The 12,312-nt window shown below is 38.8% G+C and overlaps 1 long non-coding RNA gene across 1 annotated transcript; it reads right to left on the bottom strand.

The window, feature by feature from the left end:
* Positions 1 to 471: 471 nt before the first annotated feature.
* LOC145014103 (uncharacterized) lies at positions 472 to 6,559 on the bottom strand. The gene is made up of 3 exons (XR_013665411.1): positions 6,520 to 6,559; positions 1,472 to 1,526; positions 472 to 1,007 (listed from the first exon to the last, which is right to left on the bottom strand). It is a non-coding gene; the product is annotated as an uncharacterized LOC145014103 (long non-coding RNA).
* Positions 6,560 to 12,312: the final 5,753 nt, after the last annotated feature.

The raw sequence follows: 12,312 nt of genomic DNA on the forward strand, positions 1-12,312 counted from the left end.
TTTCAATATCATAACGCTAAACCAAATAAAAGTTCTGTATATAATTTTTTTAATGTTTTGATTTCAGCCCCCATAGTTTTACTACTTGTGTTCAGCCCCTGTTCACCGATGGCAAAAATCAATTGTCCTCGGTTTTTGTGGGTTTTATCGGTTGCACTTTAAACCACCACACCCTACATTTTTTAGAAATAGCAAAAATTACAAAAATGTCCCTTTCAACTTATGTGTCCATCGGTTAAAAAAAAAAAAGAAATTGGATACCCTTACCCTTAATGACATTCATCCATATTCTTATAGCCAGTAGTCTCATAACCAAGAATAGAAAAATAATCATAGTGTCCACAAAGTAACAAAATTAAAACCACTTTTTAATCCAAATACGTCTAATTCAACAACTAATAATATATATCATATTCCATTCCTGTTGGTAACTTGTATAGAACACAAGAATAGCTATACATAATTTTAGTAAACTAGGTCTTCTTGGTAATCCGTAGACTAAAATGGAAGAAAACGAAAACCAGAAGAAAAGACTAATACATATCCAAACTAATAATATTCAATAGTGTTAATAGAAGAGACGACATCAAAAGCATCAACAGAGCCTCTACTTAGTCCAATAGCCACACCTCACAAAGATGTTGAAACCACAAGTGAGAACTGTGAACGCAATGAAGGACCCATTAACAAAAAGCCTCGACCAGTAGTCGCCCCCTAAAACCCTAAGAATAATCTGATGAACAGCTATTGCCATAGCAGACAGTGCAATAAGCATGGCATTCCTTGCTAGCTCCTCGATCTTTTTCCAGAGTGTGGGTCCCACACTCATTCCAACAACAAGCACATTCATGGAGATACAAAGAGCTATCAAGTCCGCATAGAAGAACACCCAATCGCCATCTCTGTTCCCAAGGGTTGCAAGTCCTCCTGGAAATCGTACCAGACACATCACCATGTTGAACACTACGCTTCCAGCTAACATCACCAAATTATTCCGAAAATCCATCCTGCTATGAAAAGTAAACCAAAGTCAAACCAAGAAAAGAAAAGATTCATAACAGCTTTAAATATGTAAGGTGAAAATTATTGATGACGTTTGTTTGTGGTTTAAGTGAAACAAGGAAAAGATGAAGAAAAAGTTACAGTAGTCGTTTTCTAAATTGGAAGGGGCTAGTTGTAACTTGTGGAAAATAAGAAATGAAGTAATTGTATTATTTTCAAGTAAACAAGAGAAAATGGATGAGCATTTTACAGAGTTATTCTGGAAAATCGTTGTTGCAGTTTTAATTTCCATAGCTATTTGTTGATCTTAACTGTTATTTGTGGGTAATGACATGAATCAAAATTTCTGTGGAGATTCATATATAATTTTACCTCCAAAAGTCCGATCGACAACAATAAATTGGATACAAAAACTCACGATCAAAGTTAATCTAAGATCGAGTATGGCATCGGAAGGATGCGATTGTACCTGACCCGAAAAAGCCTTGTTGTAACTCAATGTGATGCTCCGGTGAGACTCAGACCTGCATGAATTGAAAAAAAAAATATATGTAGGAAACATTAATCTACTAATGGATTTGGAAGAACATGAGCCGAAATATAAATTAGGTACTTGTTTTTCGGGACTTCTTAACACTTAGAGAGCGGGGGGGGGGGGGGGGGGGGGGGGCAAGTGAGGAAAGCAGCTGCTGGTCTCCGGCGAAAAAGGGATGAGGGGAAGATTTCACACACAATTTAAGGTGGGATAAATGGGATTTTCCGGTGGTTAAGAGTAGTAGTTTGGTTTTGTGAATCGGAGGGTGGTATAGCTTGTTGGTTCAAAACAAATGAACAATGCAAAATGCTAAAAAGCTCTCGTGTATTATTCAGTGAAAAACAAGGAACAGAAGGCTGCAATATATAGCAGCACTTACAACTGAAAAAGTAAATGCTGGAACACGAAAAGACTAAAAGTAAAAGCAGGAAATATGAAAGACTTCAACAGTTATGAAGACACACACGAGAGCACTTATTTCACTTTATTTCACTGACTTTGAATCAGTCTTTAACACCCCCCTTTGATTCAAAGCTTCCAATGCCAATACAAGCTCGGAGACGCTGAAAACGTGCAGGCGGAAGAGCCTTAGTGAACATGTCGGCCAATTGTTCTTCAGTAGGACAAAACTCCACCCATATTACACCTGCTGCCACTAAGTCTCGAATGTAGTGGTGCCTAATTTCAATATGCTTGGTACGCCCATGCATAACTGGGTTTCTTGTCATGGCAACTGTTGATTGATTGTCGCAGTAAATCACAGTTGGTTCCCTTTGTTCCTGCATAAGATCACCCATAAGTTTTCGTAACCACACAGCTTGACACGCGGTAATTGTGACCGCCACATATTCCGCCTCAGTTGATGATAAAGCTACTGTTGCTTGCTTCTTTGACTGCCATGAAATTATTCCAGACCCAGTACTGAAACAATTCCCTGTTGTACTCTTCCTGTCTTCTTGTGATCCTGCCCAATCACTGTCACTGTATCCTTTTAGCACAAACCTTTTCGATTCTTTTGACAGCTCCATAGTGTTGTTTTGTGGGTTTGTGCATGAATCTTGAGACTACTCCCACTGCAAAACTTATGTCTGGTCTTGTGTGAGTGAGGTAGATTAACCTCCTAACTATGCTCCTGTAATTTTGAGGATCTGTCATTCCTGTGCCATCTTCACATGTTAGCTTTTCATTGGTGTTCATAGGAGTTATGACTGGTTCAATATTCTCCATGTCGAGACCCTTTAGCATGTCTGATACATATTTTTCTTGAGCAATAAAAATACCGGTGTTTGTTTGCTTTATTTCGATCCCAAGAAAATAATGTAGCTTTCCAAGGTCTGTCATTTCAAACGTCTTCATCATCTCCATTTTAAATTGATAAATGAGCTCTTTAGACGACCCTGTGTAGATCATGTCATCAACATAGAGACTGACTAACATGATCCCTGCATCACCTTGCTTCCTGAAATACATGGTGGGCTCACTAGGGCTTTTCTGAAAACCGTTGAAGTGAAAGAAGTTGTCAATCTTGCTATACCATGCACGCGGAGCTTGTTTAAGCCCATATAATGCCTTCTTCAACCTATATATCTTCCCTTCTTGCCCAGGAACAATAAATCCTTCGGGTTGTTGAACAAAAACCTCTTCTTTTAGGTCCCCGTTTAAGAATGCCGACTTAACATCGAACTGGTAAACTTCCCATTGTTGTTGTGCAGCTAATGCAAGAATTAACCTTATTGTCTCAATTCTTGCCACCGGTGAGAATGTTTCATTGAAATCTACACCCTGTTCTTGTCGAAAACCACGAGCAACTAATCTTGCTTTATGTTTTTGGAGACTACCATCCGCATTGAACTTTTTTTTAAACACCCATTTCAAAGGAATTGGATGCTTACCAGCTTGAGGTTCCACCAGATCCCATGTCTTGTTCTTTTCGATCGCCATAATTTCTTCCTCCATTGCTTTCTTCCAGTTAACATCTTGAAGTGCCACATCTGTTGAGACTGGATCACCAGCGAACAAGGCTAGAGTGCTATCATAAATGTCATTTAAGTTCCTATATCTGAGTGGTGGAGTATCTGGAGACGACACATCAGAAGAGCCAGGTGTGGTCCTCGAGGGCGTAGCAGAAGATGATTCAAAGTGAGTAGAGCTCGGTGTCGGACTTGATGGAGGAGACATGGGTGTATTGATCAGATGATCATGCACTTCATCTTCTACATTTTCAAATGAATTTGGCTGTGGCATTAAGTTTGTGTGAACCGATGTATCCACATAACTTGAATACTCTTCAAAAATCACATCACGGCTGATAACAATATTCTTATTTATAGGATCGAATAACCTGTAGGCCTTTGACATTGTACAATAGCCCACAAAGATGTATTTCTTGGACTTCTCTTCTAGCTTGTGCCTATTTGTGGTGACCAATGCATAGCATAAACAACCAAAAACACGCAAATGATCAACAGTGTGCTTGAACTCATACCAAGCTTCGAAAGGTGTTTTATTCTATACTGCTTTGGTGCGTGATAGATTAAGGAGATACACAGCTGTGGCTACCGCTTCTGCCCAAAATGAGTCAGACAACTTACTTGTTTTTAGCATTGATCGAGCCATCTCCACAATAGTCCTGTTCTTCCTCTCTGTGATCCCGTTTTGCTCAGGTGTATAAGGAGCTGTCAATTCTCTTCTTATTCCTTCTTCTTCACATAATGTAGTGAATTCCTTTGACATGAATTCACCGCCTCTATCCGTTCTTAGAATCTTGATTACATTGCTTCCTTGTTTTTCGACAAGGGCTTTGAATTTTTTGAAGTGCTCAAAAGCTTCAGATTTCGCTTTGATGAAGTAGACCCAACACATACGAGTGAAATCATCAATAAAAAGCAAGAAGTACTTACTCCCCGAGTGTGATTTTGTCCTCATTGGACCACATATATCTGCACATACTATCTCCAGTTTTTCTGTTGCTCGTCTTGCTTGCCCCTTCGGAAAGGATCTTCGTGTTTGCTTACCCAAGACACACCCTTCACACACATGGGTAGAATCTTTTATGGTTGGTAGCCCGTTCACCATTTGTTTGCTTGTTAATAGTTGTAGACCTTTTACATACAAATGACCATATCGATAGTGCCATAATCTTGACTCATCATCCTTGCTACTCATCATCATATATCCTTCTTTTCGTGAAAAATCTACTGGAAACATCCTATTTCCAGTCATTTTTTAGTATAATAGAACTTCACCATTTTGTTTCTTTACCACACAAGCATCATTTTCAAATTCTACCTTCAATCCATTTTCAATTAACTGGCCTACACTTATCAGATTGTAGGCCAGACCTAGTGCAAAATGAACATCATTGATGAGTTTATCCTTTCCGTCGATGCAAACCGTCACAGCTCCTATTCCTTCTATCGCAACTGGTTGGCCATTGCCGAGACGAACACGTGATTTTCCTGTCGTGTTCAGGCTTTTGAACTTGTCACGTACACCGGTTATATGATTAGAACATGCACTGTCTATATACCATATCTCCTTTGTAACATCAACTGGATGAATGTGGGTCATGAACAAGTAATCTTCCTTCTCTTCAAATTCCTCTTCAGTGTACTTTGCTTGGTTTTGCTTTGTCCAACAATCTTCTTCTTTATGACCAAACTTCTTACAATGATCACATTGAACTAGTGACCCTTGTGATCTCCCTCGACCACGACCACGAGATGATGCTCTGCCTCTTCCTCGACCAAAGGAATATCTACCTTGTTCTCCTTGGATCTGAAATGCACGTTCTTCATCTTGAGTCTGAGATCTGTTGATTCTTGCTTCATGTGCTTGTAGTGAGCCCATCAGTTCATCAAAGGAAAATGTTGTAAGATCCTTTGACTCTTCAATAGCCGCCACAACATGGTCGAATTTAGAAGGTAGACTCCTCAGTACTTTTGCAACAACAACTTCATCAGAGATTTTATCTCCATAAGCACGCACCTGAATCATAATCGAAGATGCTTTTGCAAGATACTCTTGAACGGTTTCACTTGGTTTCATGTTTAAGGTCTCGAACTGCCTTCTTAGGGACTGGAGTTTAACTGTGATCACCTTTGCTGATCCTTGATATTCAGTTTTGAGAATATTCCAGGCATCCCGTGATGTGTCTGCTGCAGCAATTCTGGGAAAGATTGTTTCATCAACAGCTTGTTGGATGAAAAACAAGGCTTTTGCATCTTTCTTTTGATTTTCTTTCTGACGTGTCTCATCTGTGCTTGCTTCTGCATACCCATTTTCAACAAGATCCCACAAATCTTGTGACTTGAACAAAGTCTTCATTTTGGTACTCCAGAACTCGTAGGAGTCTCCCTTAAAGATTGGAATTTGAGGGTGAGACATGCTAATAGTGTTGAGGTTCTGTGCCATCAAAACAAACCAGAGAGACTTAGGAATGCAACCTAAGCTCTGATACCACAATGTTGGTTCAAAACAAATGAACAATGCAAAATGCTGAAAAGCTCTCGTGTATTATTCAGTGAAAAACAAGGAACAGAAGGCTGCAATATATAGCAGCAGTTACAACTGAAAAAGTAAATGTTGGAACACGAAAAGACTAAAAGTAAAAGCAGGAAATATGAAAGACTTCAACAGTTATGAAGACACACATGAGAGCACTTATTTCACTTTATTTCACTGACTTTGAATCAGTCTTTAACATAGCTTGCCGGCAGGGGTGTTTGATGGAATTGTGGTGCATGGCAGAAAGGGAGGAAATGGGGGAGGCGGAGTGAGTGGTGGTATGAAACTCATGGTCTGTGTTTAGGGTTTACGGTGGTATTGTACGGTGGGTTATCGGCGGCGAGGTGTGGCTGTGAGGGTTTATTGTTAGAGGAGGGAAGAGTGAGTGACCGCGGACGGCGGTGGACCGGTAACAGAAGATGAGAGAGGGGACGATGGTTGGAGAAGAAGGAGAGGGAGAGATGAAGAAGACATACCTTCAAGACCTTCTTGCCAATGCTATGGAATTAATGGAAGTTTCGTAGGGAATGAGTGAAGCCTCAGAATTCTATTATTTATTGGCAAACTAGTGTACGGAAAAGTAAGGAAGGAAGAAATTATCCTTATATACTATTGTGGCAAGTAAAAGGAGAATAATATTGTTTTTGTTTCATTTTCAATTTTTGACAATCCTTTTTCTCCTTCAAACCATTTGTAGGACACTTTTTAAAATTCAATACTATCCTAATTCCAATGGATAATGGATGTATCTAACCATTTTCAACGTTTTTTTTTTCTTGCCAATGTATTATTTTTACAATCATGCAAAAACACCAAGATATTAGTTTCGTTTCTTGACAATCCTTTTTCTCCTTCAAACCATTTGTAGGATAATTTTAAAATTCCGTACTATCCAAATTCCTATTAATGTATCTAACCATTTTCAATCTTTTTTCTTGCCAAAGTATTATTTTTACAATCATGCAAATAAACCAAGGTGTTATTTTTGTTTCTTAACGATCTTTTTTTTTCTCCTTCAAACCTTTTGTGGGAAAGTTTTTAAAATTCCATATTATCATAATTCCCATGGATGTATCTAACCATTTTCAATCTTTTTTCTTGGTGTTATTTTTGTTTCTTGACAATCCTTTTTCTCCTACACACCATTTATAAGACACTTTCTAAAACTTTATAGTATCCTAATTCTTGTGGATGTATCAAACCATTTTCAATTTTTTTTGTTGGTATTATTTTTACAATCATGCAAAAACATCAATTATATATATATATATATATATATATATATATATATATATATATATATATATATATATATATATATACTAGCAGTGTACCCGCGCAAAGCGGCGGGGTGTGTAAATTCTTTTGGTGATATGTTTCCTCTATAAAAATATTATGTTACAAAAGAAAGTACATGTCAAAAACAAACTAATCAAACTATAGTGTTATTTGGGAGATGAAGTCATTTTTTGTTCCTGAACGGTGGGCTTTATAGCAGAGGAGGGAACAAAGAGGTATATGCGATTGGAGGGATATTTGAATCAACATGCTAAATTTAAGGATATCTAAAAGGGTTCAAAATTTGAATGAATCCGGGATTTGAGGGAACCATTTCAAATTGCTGAGAAATATAAGGAGATTTAATGATAAATATTTGAATTCAAATTTTTTTTAAAATTTAATATTATTTTATTAATAGCTACTTGTACTATCAGTTTCATCATTTGAATGTCTTTAAAAAAATATTATTATTATAATTCAATCTATTTTTAGAAATAATTAGATTTCTTTTATAAGATAGTATGTGTATATATATATATATATATATATATATATATATATATATATATATATATATATATATATATATAAGAGATGGAGAGAAACTACAAAAATGGTTCCTACAGTATGTATTTTTTCTGAGTTTTGGTCCAAACCCCAAATATTTTGGATTCGTAATCATTTTAAGCTAGTTTGTTTGTGGTTTTGGTATCTCAGAAAATTGAAAACACTAAAATACCTTTGATGTATTTATTTTTCGTTTTTCTTTTATTTCTTTTTTTTTTAATTTAACATTTTGTATTTATTCTTATAATTAAATAATAAGAGCTCTCTCTCTCTCTCTCTCTCTCTCTCTCTCTCTCTCTTCCAAATATTCATTTTTCAGTTATTTCATAATCAAATCCATTTTTCTCAATTTCCTCTCAAATGGGTTATCTCTCATCTTTCTTCCTCCTTATCATCGTTTTCATTTAGCTCTATTTTCATGGCTGCTCTATCACACAATGGGAAGACGTACAAGCTCTCAAATCGTTCAGAAATAGTCTCATTATTTCTCGATCTTTCTTTCTTCTAAACCACCACTAAATGAGTCTTGATCCATGGGTTTGTGTTTTTGATTTCCAGTGGTAGATTTTGTAGATTAATCGTAGGTATTTTCAAGGGATATTCATAAGGAGAATGTTATTGGTAGAACAAGAATGAGTTTTAATCAATCGCTAAAAAAACCCATTACAGCTCGAAAATCAGGATTTCCACTGCAACCGACGTGAACCTTGTTGTCGCTGATGGCGAGCTCGACGTTCCAAATATCAGGATTCATTTGCCATAGAACAAATCTGTTAGTGTCGGCGGCTCTAGCATAGAACAAATTCGCTGATGATTTTAGGGTTCTTATTTTTTCATCTGTCGAGTTCTTCACTTATTAGATTTTATCCTGTTTGATATGAAATTCTAAATTGATGTTGTTTGGGCTATGTTTGTTGAAAGATGATTGAAAAAGTCATTTCCAACATTAGAGAATAAGGAAAGTTAGATAGGTGGGTGAACTAGGGCAGTAGAGAGCAAGAAAACCCACCCCTCATCAACTTCTCCAACTTCAACACCAGAGAAAAAAGAGAGGCAACAACAGTTCATTGGTGGTTGCAGAGGAAGAGAAAGGTCGTCAGAGATGTGATCGGAGATAGAGATATAACCGAAGATGCGGATGGCTACCGGTGGTGGTGAGATAAAGCGGCTAAGGGGGTTCTTGTGAGCTTTATGTTTCCGGTAACCATGGTGATCTGAAAGGGATCGAAAATTTAAGTCTCATTCACCAAAATTAGTACCCTAGAGTACGGTGGTATATGTTTCCTGCAACTATGGGGACCGATTTCTTATGTGGATTATGGAAACAAAGTGATAAATTAGCAGACGGACATTTTGTGTTTGAATTTGGCGTGGTAGTGCAGTGTCGGCAATCTCATTTAGGAAGAAGATGAGACATGTGAAAAGATGAAACTTAATAATCTGATTAACTTATTAAGTTCGGTTTCTTTAGGTACTCATATGGATAAGTGGCTTTGGACTTATGATCCTTCATGTCTTTTTTCTGTCAAATCTACAGGGAGGCTTATTGATGTTGGTCGTTTTCCTCAAGGAGGAACAAAGACTAGATGGAACAAATTTGCCCTAACAAAGATCAATATTTTCATATGGTGAGTGATGTTAGACCGTCTCCCAGTTAGATCAGAATTAGCTAAGAGAGGCATGGATTTGGATTCAACTTTATGTCCTATTTGTCAGGATAATTTGGAGACTATTTCTTATATTTTTTCCAGTGCCAGCTAGATGTCCAAATTTGAAGGTGGGTGGTTTTATGGTTGGATTTAGATTGTATCATCCCAAAAATCAAAAATCGAGACCGGATTTTTTTTTGTTAATTGTATTCTTTGTAAAATTTAGTTTGAGGAAAACATCACTAATATCACATAAGTCCATAAACAACGATTATATGTCTCAAACCATATCATCAAATAGTAATATTATCATAGTACAATCCCAGAAATCTCAAATGCGGAATCATGTGTGTGTGTGTATGATGCGCTGCTACCCCACCGGCTCTTTCCCCTTAGATGAAGAGGTACCTGAAACTATAACTAAAAACCATAAGCACAAAGCTTAGTGAGTTTCCCCCATCATGCCACATACCACATAATATTGCATATTCATCGGCATCTTCCAACCGGTAGCTGGGAACTAACCTCCCATTTGGTATCTTTCAACCGGTAGCCGGGATCTAACCTCCCCTTCGGTATCTTTCAACCGGTATCCAAGAGCTAACATGTGCTTTCGTATCTTTCAACCGGTATCCAGGGCTATTCCACCCCTACCACTACCACATAATGATATAGCATACTAGCACATAAAGCATACAGTTAGTGGCATACCAGATAACTATCACACAGACAATCATCCAACTACAACCTCCTACTAGTGGGCCGACGTTGTGGCCTTAGACCCACTTTTACTAGAAGGTAACTCACCTCAATGTTGTGTAGTGTCTGCAGTGTCCTTGATACGGAAATTAACTCTTCTCGACTCCCCGATCCCTACACAATACCCTTTCTACGTTGTCATTCATACTAATAACCCCTATCAGGGTCAACCGAAGTACCAGTCAATGTCAAGGTCTACGACTTGGTCAAAGTCAACTTCTGGTCAAAGTTAACATGTGGTTCACCAGACTCGCCGAGTTGGTTCGCCAACTCGTCGAGTCCCCTCTTTTACGAAGGGCTACAACCTCGTCCCTACTCGCCGAGTCTTGCAACGGATCGACGAGTTTGCCTTTAACAACACATCAGGCCATCTTCAACCGACTGGCCGAGTTCATTCTTGAACTCTTCGAGTTCATCTTCATCCATATGAAGATGTTCAGTCTATGACTCGCCGAATTTCTTCTTAAACTCATCGAGTCCTTCGATCTTTAAGTCCCTCACAACCCTCAACAGGCTGAGTGTTCCTTCCACTCAACCACAGGGCATTTCCAGAAAAACATTCAAAGGAAAATGCGACCCGACTCGCCAAGTCACTCAAACAACTCGCCGAGTCTCTCTTTGTTCAAAACTATCCAGTCGATTATAACGGATCTTAATGCATCAAAACTATAGATCTGACCTCCTAGGGTCCATTTTATATGTAAAGTTACGAACTTGATGTCCATGCAAGAGGGTTTTTGTCTCAAAAAGCCATAAAAAGGGCTCTATATGTTGCATGGGTATCCCATGACCATAAAGTTGGCACCTTTATGCCATGGGAACCCTCAATGGCTCCAAATCTGAAGTGAAACTCCAAGTATACATACAAATCCTGGCATAACTTCACTAAAGCTTGGAAAAAGGTAGAAAGTAGCCCCAAATCAAGATCTAATTAATAAATAGCCAAGGTATCAGCTTTATACCTCAAGTGAGCAAGAAATGTGCCAAATCTTCTGGATCTACTTGCTCTCTCTTGATCTCTCAAGCTTCCTTCTACTCTTCCAACTTCAAATATGCACAAAAAGGCACCATAAGCTCAAGAACACTCAATAAAGGCTTAGGGTTGTGAGTTAGGGTTTTCTCTGGGTTAAGAGGAACGATGGAGGTTGTGTTGGGGAACTATAAGTCATTTAAATAGGGTGTAAACCCTAAATATTAGGGTTTCATACTAAAACTCTTACTTTTCGAGTCGGTCTTCCGACTTGTCGAGTAGATCACTTATCCGTCCGATCCAAAGTCGAGTCTACTCAACGAGTTGGGCCTCCAACTCGCCGAGTCCCAGAGCAAAACAGGAGTTCTCTTTAAATAATAAAAATACGTACCAGGAACCGGGTGTTAAAAATCTCCCCCTCCTATTTTAGACTTCATCCCCGAAGTTTATTGTCGAATCCGAAAAGAGCTCGGGGTAGTGCTCCCTCATCTCGTCCTCTAGTTCCCATGTCCATTCCGAGCCCTTGCGGTGCTGCCATTACACCTTCACCAGCTCCACCCTCTTGTTCCTCAGATCCCTCGACTTCCAGTCAAGGATAGCTATGGGCAACTCAATATAATTCAGGTTGTCATCCACCTGAATATCCTCCAAAGGCACCATTGTCGAGTCGTCCACCAAGCACTTCCGCAACTGGGAGATGTGAAAAGTAATGTGAATCTGACTGAGCTCGGCTAGTAGATCCAACCTATACGCCACCTTGCCCACCCGGGCTACAACCCTGAAAGGTCCAATTTACTTGGGGCCCAACTAGCCCTGATTCCTGAACCGCATGACACTTTTCCAAGGCGACACCTTCAAGAGTACCATATCCCCGACCTGGAACTCCAGGTCCGAACGACGCTTGTTGGCATAAATCTTCTGCCAAATCTGAGCAGTCTGAATCCTGCTCTGGACCTAATGGATCCTATCTGTAGTCTTGAGTACCACTTCGGTACTCCCCATAACCCTCTGGCCCACCTCACCCCAGCATATCGGGGTCATGC

The sequence above is a fragment of the Lactuca saligna genome, chromosome 9 (genome assembly GCF_052625555.1).
Source record: "Lactuca saligna cultivar CGN05327 chromosome 9, ASM5262555v1, whole genome shotgun sequence".
NCBI lineage: Eukaryota > Viridiplantae > Streptophyta > Magnoliopsida > Asterales > Asteraceae > Lactuca > Lactuca saligna.